This window comes from Chenopodium quinoa, unplaced genomic scaffold, assembly GCF_001683475.1.
Source record: "Chenopodium quinoa cultivar QQ74 unplaced genomic scaffold, ASM168347v1, whole genome shotgun sequence".
In the NCBI taxonomy this organism is placed as follows: domain Eukaryota; kingdom Viridiplantae; phylum Streptophyta; class Magnoliopsida; order Caryophyllales; family Amaranthaceae; genus Chenopodium; species Chenopodium quinoa.
In genome coordinates, this window is record NW_018743858.1 from 4,506,765 (window position 1) to 4,519,034 (window position 12,270).

The following is a 12,270-nucleotide window of genomic DNA, read 5'->3' on the forward strand; positions in this document are numbered from 1 at the left end:
AAGGCTTCAACTTTCTGACGGCCATAAAGAGAGCAAGACCGAATTTTTCCACTAAAGGTTACCTCAGCTCGGCATTCTTCAACACATGGCTGACAAAGTAGACCGGGAGCTGGCAGCCGTTTCTTTCAGCAAGGAGGACGGCACTTAGAGCATGGTCAGATACTGCCAGATACATGTAAAGCCCTTCTTTGGGCAGGGGACTGACCAGTCTTGGCAAGGAATACAAGTGAACTTTCAGTTTTTGGAAGGCCGCCTCAGCATCCGGCCCCCATTCAAACCTTGCTTTCTTCTTTATTGCCTGGAAAAAGTAAAGGCACTTGTCACCTGACCGGCTGAGAAATCGTCCCAAGGCCGCCAGACAACCTATTAACTTCTGAACCTCTCGGACGGTGCGTGGCGACTTCATGTCAATGACCACCTGCACTTTCTCAGGGTTTGCCTCTATACCTCTATGATTGATGAGGAATCCGAGAAACTTCCCAGACTCAACCCCAAAAACACATTTCTTGGGATTGAGCATGACATGGTGCCGCCTGAGTGTGGTGAATGTTTCTCGGAGGTCTGCCAAATGGTCCGTCTGAAGCTTGGACTTTACAATCATATCATCTATGTATGCCTCGACATTCCTTCCAATTTGGTCAAAAAAGACCGTATTTATCATTCTTTGGAAGGTGGCCGGGGCGTTCTTCAAACCAAACGGCATGACCGTGTAACAATATAGCCCTTGATCAGTGACGAAGGCCGTCTTCTCCTGATCTTTCTTCCACAAAGGGATCTGATGGAAGCCAGAGTAGGCGTCCATGAAACTCATTAAAGCATGTCCGGTTGTTGAGTCGACCAGACTGTCAATTTTGGGCAGAGGATAGCTATCTTTGGGGCACGCCTTGTTCAAATCAATGTAGTCCACACACATTTTCCAGGTACCATTCGGCTTCTTTACTAGTACCACATTTGCAACCTAGTCAGGGAAGTAACATTGCCCAATGAACCCTGCATCAAGCAGCTTTTTAACCTCGGTAGCTGCCGCCTGACTTCTCTCTTCACCATGGTTCCGCTTCTTTTGCCTCACCGGCTTCTTTTTCGGATCCACAACCAATTTATGTACCGCCAGGTCAGGACTGATGCCTGGCATTTCATGAACTTTGAATGCAAAGATGTCTTTGAATTCCTTCAAAAGTTGGTGAAAATCTTCACCCAAAATTTCAAGAGCAATCGTCCCAACCTTGATTGTTCGGTCAGGACGTGAGCCGTCCAGCACGACATCCGTATGCTCACCAACCGGCTGAGGGCGGAATTCATCCGACCACTCCTCTGCCAGTGATTGCTATCTTTTTTCTCTTCTCTCGGCCCCCAACTAGGCAGCCTTTCTTTTCTTGCCGCCTGCTTTTTGAGTAGGCGCATCCTCCTTGACAGGTTCAAGGTCAGTTTTTTCACCACTTGGGCTAGCAGTTGCCACTGTGGGTTTGATATCCGAGAGGTAACACTCTCGAGCCATCTTCTGATCTCCCCTTAGGGACCCGACTGTTCCATCATCCTTCTCAAATTTGAGCAGCATAAGAGAAGGGATAATGACAGCTTTAGAGTTGTTTAGGGTGGGTCGTCCCAAGATCATGTTATAGGCCGAGAGTTCCTCGACCACTAAGAACCGAACCACCATGTGACGGCCCTCCCCTTTCTCACCCAGATGGATGGGTAGATCCACTCGTCCTACCGGGTGTACGACTCCTCATCCAAACCCTACCAAAGGGTGGGATACCGGATGTATGCAATCACTTTTGTACTTGAGCTTTGCCAAGCACTTGCTATTGATGAGATTAGAGGAACTACCGGTATCTATGAGGATGCGGCCAACTCTTTGGTTGGCCACCTTGCATTCAATGACAATGGGGTCATCATGCGGCCCCCTAACACCTCCCAGATCTTCTTCTGTGATGACAACCTCTGGGAATGAACTCTTGCCGGTTCGTTCATGTTGAACGGAATTAACTTCTAACCGCCTGATATTGTCTTTATTGCCTCTGATAGTGGGGCCGCCTCCTGAGAAGTCGCCTGCTATAGTGTAGACAACTGCGTCATCTGTATCAGAACTGTCGGCTTGTTGATGATTCTTTCTGGCCGGCTGCTTGTTCTTTGGGGGAGCATTCCCCTTGGATTTCTTGACATAGGAGTCAAGGTCGCCTTTTTCAGCCAGGCGGTCCAGGTAGCGCATGAGGCTGATACATTCGTTGGTTTCATGACCAACATCTTCATGATAATGACAGAATTTATCCTGGTTCCGATTGCTTGTAGAACTCTTCATTGGGGCCAGCTTCTCAATTGAGATCCGGCTCTTGATTTCTTTGAGGATAGCTTGGCCATCCTTGTTGAACGCATACTTCGGAGAGTATGGTTTGAACTCTTTCTTCTTTTTCTGGGTCGGCTGTTTGGAGGAATCAGCCGCCCAGACTTCTTTTCTCTTTTTCTCATCTTTATTGGCTGACTGCTTTGGTCGGCTTTCTTTTTTGTCAGACCTCCGTCTGTCCGACTGTTTTCCAGTATTACAGAGATCAGTTGCCTGTATATAGGCTTCAGCTTCAATCAAAGCTTCTTGGAGAGTCGCAACTCTCTTTCGGACCAGGTCAAACTTGAAGGCCGACCCATCCTTGAGACCTCTGAAAAAATCAGTGTAGGCTACCTCATCCGGCAACCCTTGAATTTGAATTCTCATCAGGTTGAACCGCCTGATGTATGAACGAAGTCCCTCCTTCTCACCCTGCTGAATGGTCCCTAAATCAAGAGTCGTCTTCTTTGCAGGGATGTTCATAGCAAAATTGGAGGTGAACAAGTAGGCAAGCGTTCTGAAATTATTCACACAACCAGTCGGCAGGTTGCCGAACCATTGTTGTGCGATTCCTTTTAAAGTCGCTGGGAAACACTTGCACCATGTGGGATCATCCAACCCTTGGAGGTACATTAGGTTGGTGAACGCCATCAAATGGTCTTCAGGGTTAGTAGTGCCATCATAGGCACCTACTAGTGCATTCTTAACTTTGGCCGGCTGGGCGGCCTCTGTAATTTCCTTGGAGAAGGCGGACGGCTGTTCTCCAAGTCTTAGCAACCGTAGTTGGAAGTCCAAAGGTTGGATATTTTTTGCCGCCTGTCCCCCAAACAGAGGGGGCTGCAAGAAATATTGTTGTTGCAGTACGTATGGCATGTTTGGCACCGCCTGTTCTTTATGAAATCCAGACTGACAGGAGGTACCGCCTATCTGACTCTCATAGTTTGACTGAGTATACCTAATAGAGGTATTATGCAGACTGTCTTGGAAATCTGAAGTGGAGGCCGACTCTGACAGTCGGTCATTCTTCTTTTGCTCTAGCAACAGCCGAGCATCTGAGTATGTTTTCTTCGACCCATCCGCTTGTACATGACGAATGGGCTTCCTTTTCCCTGGTGAGGGAAACGATACTTTGTTAAGTCGATCATAGGCGGCTCCCACTTCCTAGAGTTAGGGTGCGGGGTCGCCTCTTGACCCTGTACAGGCTTTCTTCTACCAGACTGAGAAGGTTTCCTAGCCGACTGCTCCTTGGAGGGAGCAGGCGTCTTCTTATTGATTAATTCTTGGATCTCTCCTTTGAACCCCCTCATGAAGGTCATGAGTTCGTTTCTTGTAATAGGAGCGGATCCTTCAACCTCCTGTTGCTGATCAGGCGGTGAGCCGGCTGGATTGCTGGGTCCAGCTTGGTAATCTACCCGTTCTTTCCTTTCGGCGTGACGGGTGCGTCGGGCCCTTAGGGTCCCGTCTGAGGCTGTGTGTGCTTCAACCTCGACTTCATTCTCAGTGTCTTGGTCTGAGTAGACTTGAGGGTCGTCCACTTGACGCCTCTCTTCTGGAGTCGGTACAGACGTTGATGCCATCTTAAAAGTACTCTCCCCACAGACGGCGCCAAAACGTTTCGGGTTTTCTGATGTCCTGTGGGAGAGTTACAATTCCGAGACTGAAACCGTGCGCCTGTACCTGCAAAACAACGGAGACTCCGGGTGTTGGGAGCTCCGCCTCCAACGATCAAGTTAGTACTTGCTTTAGGAGTAATAAATGCGGAACAAAGGTTAGGTGTTTCCTCTAGGTGAGAGTAATTAATTGGCGTAATCCCCCCTTTAATGAGGATTAATGAGGATATATATACCTTGGGATGCGTGCCTGTCTTAAGTTTAGGTCAACCTAGGACTTCTTGGGCTTCCACAAGACTTTGGGCCTAGGTGGCCGATTTCTCTATTTGGTATGGGGGAGGACACGTGTCGTGTCGCAATTAGTCCATGGTGCACTGATTAGTACCTAAAACGTGCCAGGCTCCTGTTGGCCCACGTGGCGGACACATGGCAGAACCTGATCGGCCCACTTGTCAGGTGGTGATTGGTAGGGAAAAATCCCCTAATTAGATGTTGCAGAGCTCGGTCACTTGTATATAGGCGTCCGCCTCCATCAGTGCTTCCTGGAGGGTAGCTACCCTCTTTCTGACAAGGTCAAATTTGAAGTTCGACCCGTCTTTAAGTCCTCTGAAAAAATCAGTATAGGCTACCTCATTCGGTAGCCCTTGTATCTGAATCCTCATCAGGTTAAACCGCCTGATGTAAGAACGGAGTCCCTCCTTCTCTTCCTGCTGTATGTTCCCCAAATCAAGGGTCGTCTTCTTAGCAGGAATGTTCATCGCAAAATTGGAGGTAAACAAGTAGGCGAGGGTCTTGAAATTGTTTACGCAACCAGTCGGCAAATTGCCAAACCATTGTTGAGCAATGCCCTTTAATGTGGCTGGGAAGCACTTACACCATGTAGGATCATCCAACCCTTGAAGGTACATAAGGTTGGTGAACGCCATCAGATGATCTTCTGGGTTTGTAGTGCCATCATAGGCACCTACCAACACATTCTTCACTTTGGCCGGCTGGGCGGCCTCAATTATTTCCTTGGAGAAGGTGGATGGCTGTTCTCCAAGTCTAAGCAACCTAAGTTGCCAGTCCAAAGGCTGGACGTTTCTTCCCGCCTGTCCTCCAAACAAAGTAGGCTGCATGAAGTATTGAGGTTGCGGCACGTATGGTTGGGGTGGCACATACGGAGCCGCCTGGTTTTTCTGGGAGCCGGACCGGTGGGAGGTACCGCCTGTCTGGCTCTCATAGTTCGAATTCGAATACCCCAAGGAAGTATTGTTTAAACTGTCTTGAAAATCAGACGTAGAGGCCAACTCTGACAGTCGGTCATTCTTCTTCTGCTCTAGCAACATTCGAGCATCGGAGTATGTTTTCTTCGACCAATCCGGTTGAATATGACGGATGGGCTTTCTCTTTCCTGGTGAGGGTAAGCGATACTTCGTTAGGTCGATCACTGGCGGCTGACTTGCCCCAGGCTTTGGATAAGGGGTCGCCTCACGATCTTTTACAAGCTTCTTCCTCCCAGACTTGAAGGGTCTTCTAGCCGACTGCTCCTTGGATGGAGCAGGCGTCTTCTTATTGATGAGATCCTGGATCTCGCCTTTGAAGCTATTCATTAAAGTCGTGAGTTCACTTCTAGTGATGGGGGCAGATCCCTCGGCCGCCTGTTGATGATCAAGCGGCTGGCCGGCAGGTGTACTAGATCCAGCCAGGCAATCCTGTCGTTCCTTCCTTTTGGAGGAACGAGTTCGTCAAGCTCTTAAGGTCCCATCTGGGGCCGTGTGAGTCTCGACCTCAACCTCATTGTAAGTATCCTGGTCACTATAGACCTGAGGGTCGTCCATAGGACGCTTCTCGCTTTGATTCGGTACAGACAGTGATGCCATCTCGAAAGTACTCTCCTCACAGATGGCGCCAAAATGTTTCGGGGTTTTCTGATGTCCAGCGGGAGAGTTACAATTCCGGTACTGGTATCCTTGCGTCTGTACCTGCAAAACAACAGAGACTCCGTGTGATGGGAGCTCCGCCTCCGACGATCAAGTTAGTACTTGTTTGAGGAGTAAAAAGTACAGAGAGTAAAGAGAATGATCTGGTTCCTCGAAAGGGAGGAGTGATCGGGGAGTGCAAATAATGCTAAGTCTGGTCTAGCGATTAGTATGCACGTGTGTTTAGGTTTCTCTAGGTGAGATGATTCTGTTGTTTAATGGAGGTTAATGACCTGTTTATATAGCCTCAAAGTACGTGCCCAATACTAGGTTAAATGGTAAACCTAGGACTGATTGGACTTGCCTCGGGATTCGGGCCCAATTGGCCGCTTTCCAGGTTGGCAGATTATGGGCCACATGACGTGGCCTGATTAGTCCATGTTAGACCTCTCAGGGTGACAAGTGGCGGACGCTGATTGGCCCACATGGTGGACATGTGGCAGGTCCGGATTGGTCCATTTGTCATGGGTAATTTTACCTTAAACACCTGGCATCAAACGCGGTGGTTTTGTTGAGATATTGAAAAACTTCCTCCCAAGGACATACACCATTGGCGATGTAGCAAACGCGACCGATTGTTATGAAGTCAGCATATTTGAAAAGTTTCCCACCATCTTTGATTGGGATCTGTTTCGGGGTTTTTTGATGTCCTGCGGGAGAGTTACAATTCCGGGACTGGTATCCTTGCGCATGTACCTGCAAAACAACGGAGACTCCTTGTGGGGGGAGTTTCGCCTCCGACGGTCAAGTTAGTACTTGTTTGAGGAGTAAATAGTGCGGAAATGTAAAGGTTGGGAGATCGGGTTCCCCTAGATGAGGAGTGATCAAAGTGTTTAGGTTCTCTAGGTGAGAGTAATTAATTGCTGAATCCCCCTTAATGAGTTGATTAGTGTATTTATAGTCTTGGGAAGCGTGCCAGTCCTAGGTTTAGGTCAACCTAGGGCTGATTGGGCTTCTTTCGCTGACTGGGCCTAGTGGCCGTTTTTCCCATTTGGCATAGGGGAGGCCACGTGGCGTGGCACAACTGGTCCAAGGTGGACTAATCAGCACTTGACACGTGGCAGGCTCCAACTGGTCCGTATGGAGGACACATGGCAGGGCCTGAATGGTCCACTTGTCAGATGATGACTGGCTGGGGAAAATCCCCTAATCATTTGCCCCTCACAGGTGGCACGTGATTGGTCACATGTCACCTATGACAGGTGTCGGCCTGTAACAGGCGATAGCCTGCTACAGATGTCGCCCTATGATGGGCCGAGCGTTTTTTCCCGCTCATTTTTTGTATTTGGAAGCGACTCTTTAACTTCCACAAATTCTCTATATAAGGGCCTTGACTGAAAGTCTTTTGTTCACACTTTGCATTTTCTGAAAGAGAACACTCGGACCCTTGCACTTGAGCTCTGACACTTTGCAACTTTTGACCTGCCGATTGTTTCTGACAAGCCAACTACTTTCGTTGGACGACTGCTTTTTTCTTCTTTCTAGAACTCATATTACTCAGGTAACCGTCTACTCTCTTGTGTTTTCTTTACTTTCTTTTCTGTGAAATATGGTACCTCGAAAGCACCCGGCACGACCTAGGTTAGTGATCAGTCGGTCACCGGGGACGGTTGAATCTAGGACTAGGAGTGCCGCCTGCCCCTTTCTAGACCAATCTTTGTCCTTTGTACATAGCCCGACTGTCTCTGTGTCTGTGTAGAACACAATGGCCTGAAGAGTACGGCCAGATACACCAGCTCAGATGGTACCTCTTTCTATGTACCAGTGAGCGAGACATCAGACAAGAAGCCGGATGTTAAAGGTACCCAAAGCGGCTCTGTTGCCGTGAGCTCTAAGGAGGGGGCTAAGGTGGCCCCTTCCCACTTTACTGTTGACCTGGCCAGTCAATTGGCGGCCCCCGAAGAAGAAGAGGGTTCGGCCCCCTCAAGGAGAGGGGAGGAGTCGGACTCTTCTGATAGTGAGTCTGACTCTAGCTCTTCAAGTCGCCTCTCTCTAAACTCAGAAGAGAGGCATTCTCGTTTGCATGAGGAGAGACTTTCTCATGCGGCTGATAAGGGGAACAACTGGTCAGAACCATCCTCCTCCCATAGGGATTTTAATACTCCTTACTACTGTCATGTCCCAAAGGGCCGAATCATGGCCATGAAAGAACGAATAGACTCTTTTCTATCGGACCATGTGATGGGTCCTGATTTTCAATTATTTGTGCTGGATGCTGAAGATGCAGTTGTCTGGCCCGCGGGGGCTAGCTATGGGGACGCCTGTTTTGGATGCTACGAGGCGGCCATTAAGGCTGGTCTTTGATTTCCCTTGCATCCGGCCGTTCAACAAATGCTCAATGGATACGAAGTGGGGCTATGGCAGTTAGCCCCGAATTCTTGGTTCAACATCCTTGGCTATGTAGCCGGATGTGAAATACATGGGGTGGAGCCGAATTTTGAGGCGTTCACACATATGAACTATCTTAGCCGAACCCCCAAAGCAAGCGGTACTAGTTGGTACCAAATAACGAGCCACAAGGGCTATTTGATGACGAGGGGGAAGGAAAATAAATGGAAGGATTGGAGAAACACCTTCCTCATAATTGTCAGTCCTGACAAGCTGCTGAACAAGCGCTACAATAGGTGGAACAAGGATTCGCCTCTTCTAGTAGGCGGTCGCAGCATGCCGCTTGTCCTTCGCCGGGCTAGGGAGGAGATCTTTGACCGAGGACTTTTTAAAGTAGAGATAAGGGCAAACTCTACTACTGGGGTACGAGAGCAGGTGCCCTTAAACTGCGTCCCCAAATTTCAATGGCTCTATGATGAGTATTTTTTGGCCGCTTGTGGCCTTAGCAGTCGGACCTCCAGAGGTAGCCGACCTCTTGAGTATCTATATGCATCTTTTGTTTCTTGCCTTTAAATTTTTTCTAACTCTTTGCGATGCTTATTTTCAGTTGAAGCTATGCACCACATCTCTGCGTCCAAGAAGGCGGCCGCCTTCTTGCAGACCTCAATCATGAGCCAGAGGCGGACCTTTGTTGACTCTCCTGCCAAGGAGACGCCCATAGTAAGTCCCTAACCTTCAAGATTTTTCTTTTGAAAGCTTTTCTGTGCCAGTACTAACTTTCCTGTGCTTCTGTAGGCGGGCTCGTCCAAACCCTCTTCCTCCCAACAGCCAGACTCAAAAGTTCGGAAAACGACTTCTGTGAGTACGCCTGGATCTGGCAGGAAGCAGTCGGCTAACAAACAGCCGCAAACCCCACAAAGTGGGGGTAAACTAACACAAGTCCCTAGGAAGAGCCGGCCTCCAAGAGGTATAACCGGCTCCTTCAGACCTTGTTAAATTTTTCTTCCTTTGACTCTCTTGTTCTAACAATTTGTCTTTGAATTCAGGCGGCCCTCAAGAACCAGACTTGGTCCAAATGGCCAAGTCTATGGTTAAAGCCATCCCTCTAGAGGAGAGGGATGCGGTCAAGGGAGTCGGCACCCTTGACTTAGACGGAATCATGGATCTCCTCTCTGAGGTATACTTAGCATTTTTTGTAAAATGTTGAATGACTTTGCCTGCCGCCTGTTTTTGCAAATCTGACGCCTGGTGCTTCTTTTTCAGACCATGCTCCGTGTACACGGCCTCCGTAGGCCGATCAGCGCCAAAAACAAAGAGGTAAAAGCTGCCAAAGCCATGGTCGCCTCTGACTTTGACAAGGAAATGTTTCAAATTGCCCAAAATGAAATTTTGACAACTGATATTCTTTATTATCAGGCTCAGGCCACTTTGGAGATCAAGGGCAAGTTGGAGGCAGCCAACAAAAGGAACCAAGAGCTGGAGCAGGTGGTCAAGAGCCTCAAAGATGAGCTGCGGCCCCTTAAAAACATCGCCCATAAGGCTGAAGGTCTGCAGACGCCTCTGGACACACTCAAGGAGCGCCTGGAGAAGCAGGAGGCGGCCATCACCAAAGATCATAATGCGAAGGCCGAGTCGAGAAGCTGGCTCTAGCCCAGGCCATGGTGGAGGACTCGGCCAATATCATGAAGATGACCTGGTCGTCCCTCTTCCCAAAAGCTAGCTATGCTGCATGGGATAAGACATTCAATGCTTGTACTGAAGAGTACAACCAAAGAATCATGCAGCAGGCAGCTGATGAGGACGAGAAGAAGGAGGAAAGGGCCGACTCCAGCTCTGAGGAGGAAGAAGAGATAGTGGCCCTACAGCCAATTCAGGAGGATGCGCCTAAAGCTCCTGCCTTTGAAGACGAATCAACAAAAGGGAATGCACTCGATCAACCGGCAGTTGAGACACAAGCTCCTCCCAATGTTTAAAGCTTTTATTTTTCAAACTTTTCTCCGGCCTGCATGCCGTCTGCTTCTTTGTATCTTTACCCGGTCAAGGGGCCGGGGTTATGAATATTTTGCCGGTCTTTATGGCCGTCTGTTTATATATGAATGTGGCGACCATCTTTCGGTCGTCTCTGCTCACTAAAAATTGTTTATGCTTTATTTTTACCAAGTGTAGAGGATCCTTACTATCCGCTTGCATGTCATACCGACTATTTTGGCTAAAAATGTTTTAAAATTTGTAACTTATCGTAAGCAAAAGATTGCGAACAGGTACTAGGTATCGACTGCTTATGCCCCTGGACGACTGGTTGTCTTGGTTCCAGGTTAGGCGATCAGTCGGCCATTTACCCAGTCGGATCCCCAACGTATTTTAGGAAACACGTTAGGTTTGTTCAACTTTAAGTTAGAAAGGAACATGTCGCTTATAACCAGCCCGCCTGTTTGTTTATTGAGTCCCCGTTTGCCAAAAAACAGTCGACCTACAAACCAGATTTTCAAACATGTTTGGTTTGAAAAGAAATTGTCTTAGTAGGGGTCATGGTACGAGAGCTCTTGTTTGCCTGTGGACAGGCGGACTCGTCATACCTTTTTGGATTCTTACTAAGTATGAGAAAGTGACTTATGAGAAATCTTTGAGATCACCCATTCGTCAGCTTTTATGCTTGAGTAGTAGAGGTACCAGGCGGTGGAGGCCGACTGATCCCCTTGATTCGCCAATTTTTGTTGGCTATTTATTCAAGAGGTACCGGCTGTACTTATCTCAAGTAATACAGACGGTCATCCGACGCGGATGTTAACTGCTAACACTTGTTTGGTTTAGTGTTAGAGTTATCCTTGTCTCAAAAACAGCTATGTGGTTGCCCTTGGGGACAGTCGTCTAGGTGCCGTATAATTAGTTTATAGAGCAATGTTCCACCCAAAAGGGAGCTGCTCTCTGCGACGAATTTCATCCAAAGGGATGCCGCCGGACGCCTGCTGTGATATTGAGACAGGTCGCATTAGTTTTAAAGATTGGATCAGTTGGCTGGGCGCCTGGTCTGATCATTCGGCCATAGGCCTTAGGTAGTTCATGGCGAACTAAGTATAGGAGAGTAGCCGACTGTATAGCTACAGGCGGCGTGCCCCTCATAATTGGATGCATATTTGAGTAAAATGGAGAGTAGCCGACTGTTTTACCAGTTGGCATGCCCCTCAATTGATGAGAAAATAGAGAGTAGCCGGCTGCTAATGGAGCAGGCGGCATGCCTCTTTGTATACAATATAGATGAAGCAAAATAGCAAACTTTATTAGTAGCTCTCGGCTATTTACATCATTCAAAAATAATACTTATTTGAATTATCTACATTCTAGGTTCGAGGCAAGGGTTGGTCGTCTGGTGTTTCTAGGCAGTAGGTGTCGTCCTTTACCTCTTCATAGATTCGGTAGGGTCATTCCCAGTTGGGAGTTAATTTGCCTAACTCATTAGCCCTACCGACTGCTTCCATCTTTCTTAGTACAAAGTCCCCCACTTTGAGTGGACGCCTGTGCACTCTTTGTTATATGACCTTGTCATTCTCAGGCGGTAGATTTCATGGCGTTGGGCTGCATTGCCCCTCAATTCTGGGAGTGAATCCAATGTCAGGCGCATGGATTCCCAATTCCCCTCTTCGTCATACAACATTATCCGAAGAGTCGGCTCGTAGTGTTCAATTGGTAGAACAGCTTCTACCCCATAAGCTAGGAGGAATGGAGTTTCTCTAGTCGCCCCTTTTTCAGTCGTCCTAATGGCCCAGAGAACATGTGGTAGTTCATCTGCCTGTAGGCCGCCTGCTCGTTCAATTTTCTTCTTAATACCGTCTGAGATGATTTTATTGAAAGCTTCCACTTGGTCGTTTGCTTGTGGCCGGCCGACTGATACAAAGCAGTGTGAGATGCCTTGGTCTCCCAGCCAATTTTTGAGAACAGACGTCTCAAATTGGGGGCCATTATCAAAAACCATAGACATGGGCACACCAAACCGAGTGATGACATTTTTCCAGATAAATGAGATTACATCCTTCGTCTTGATTCCCTTAACAGC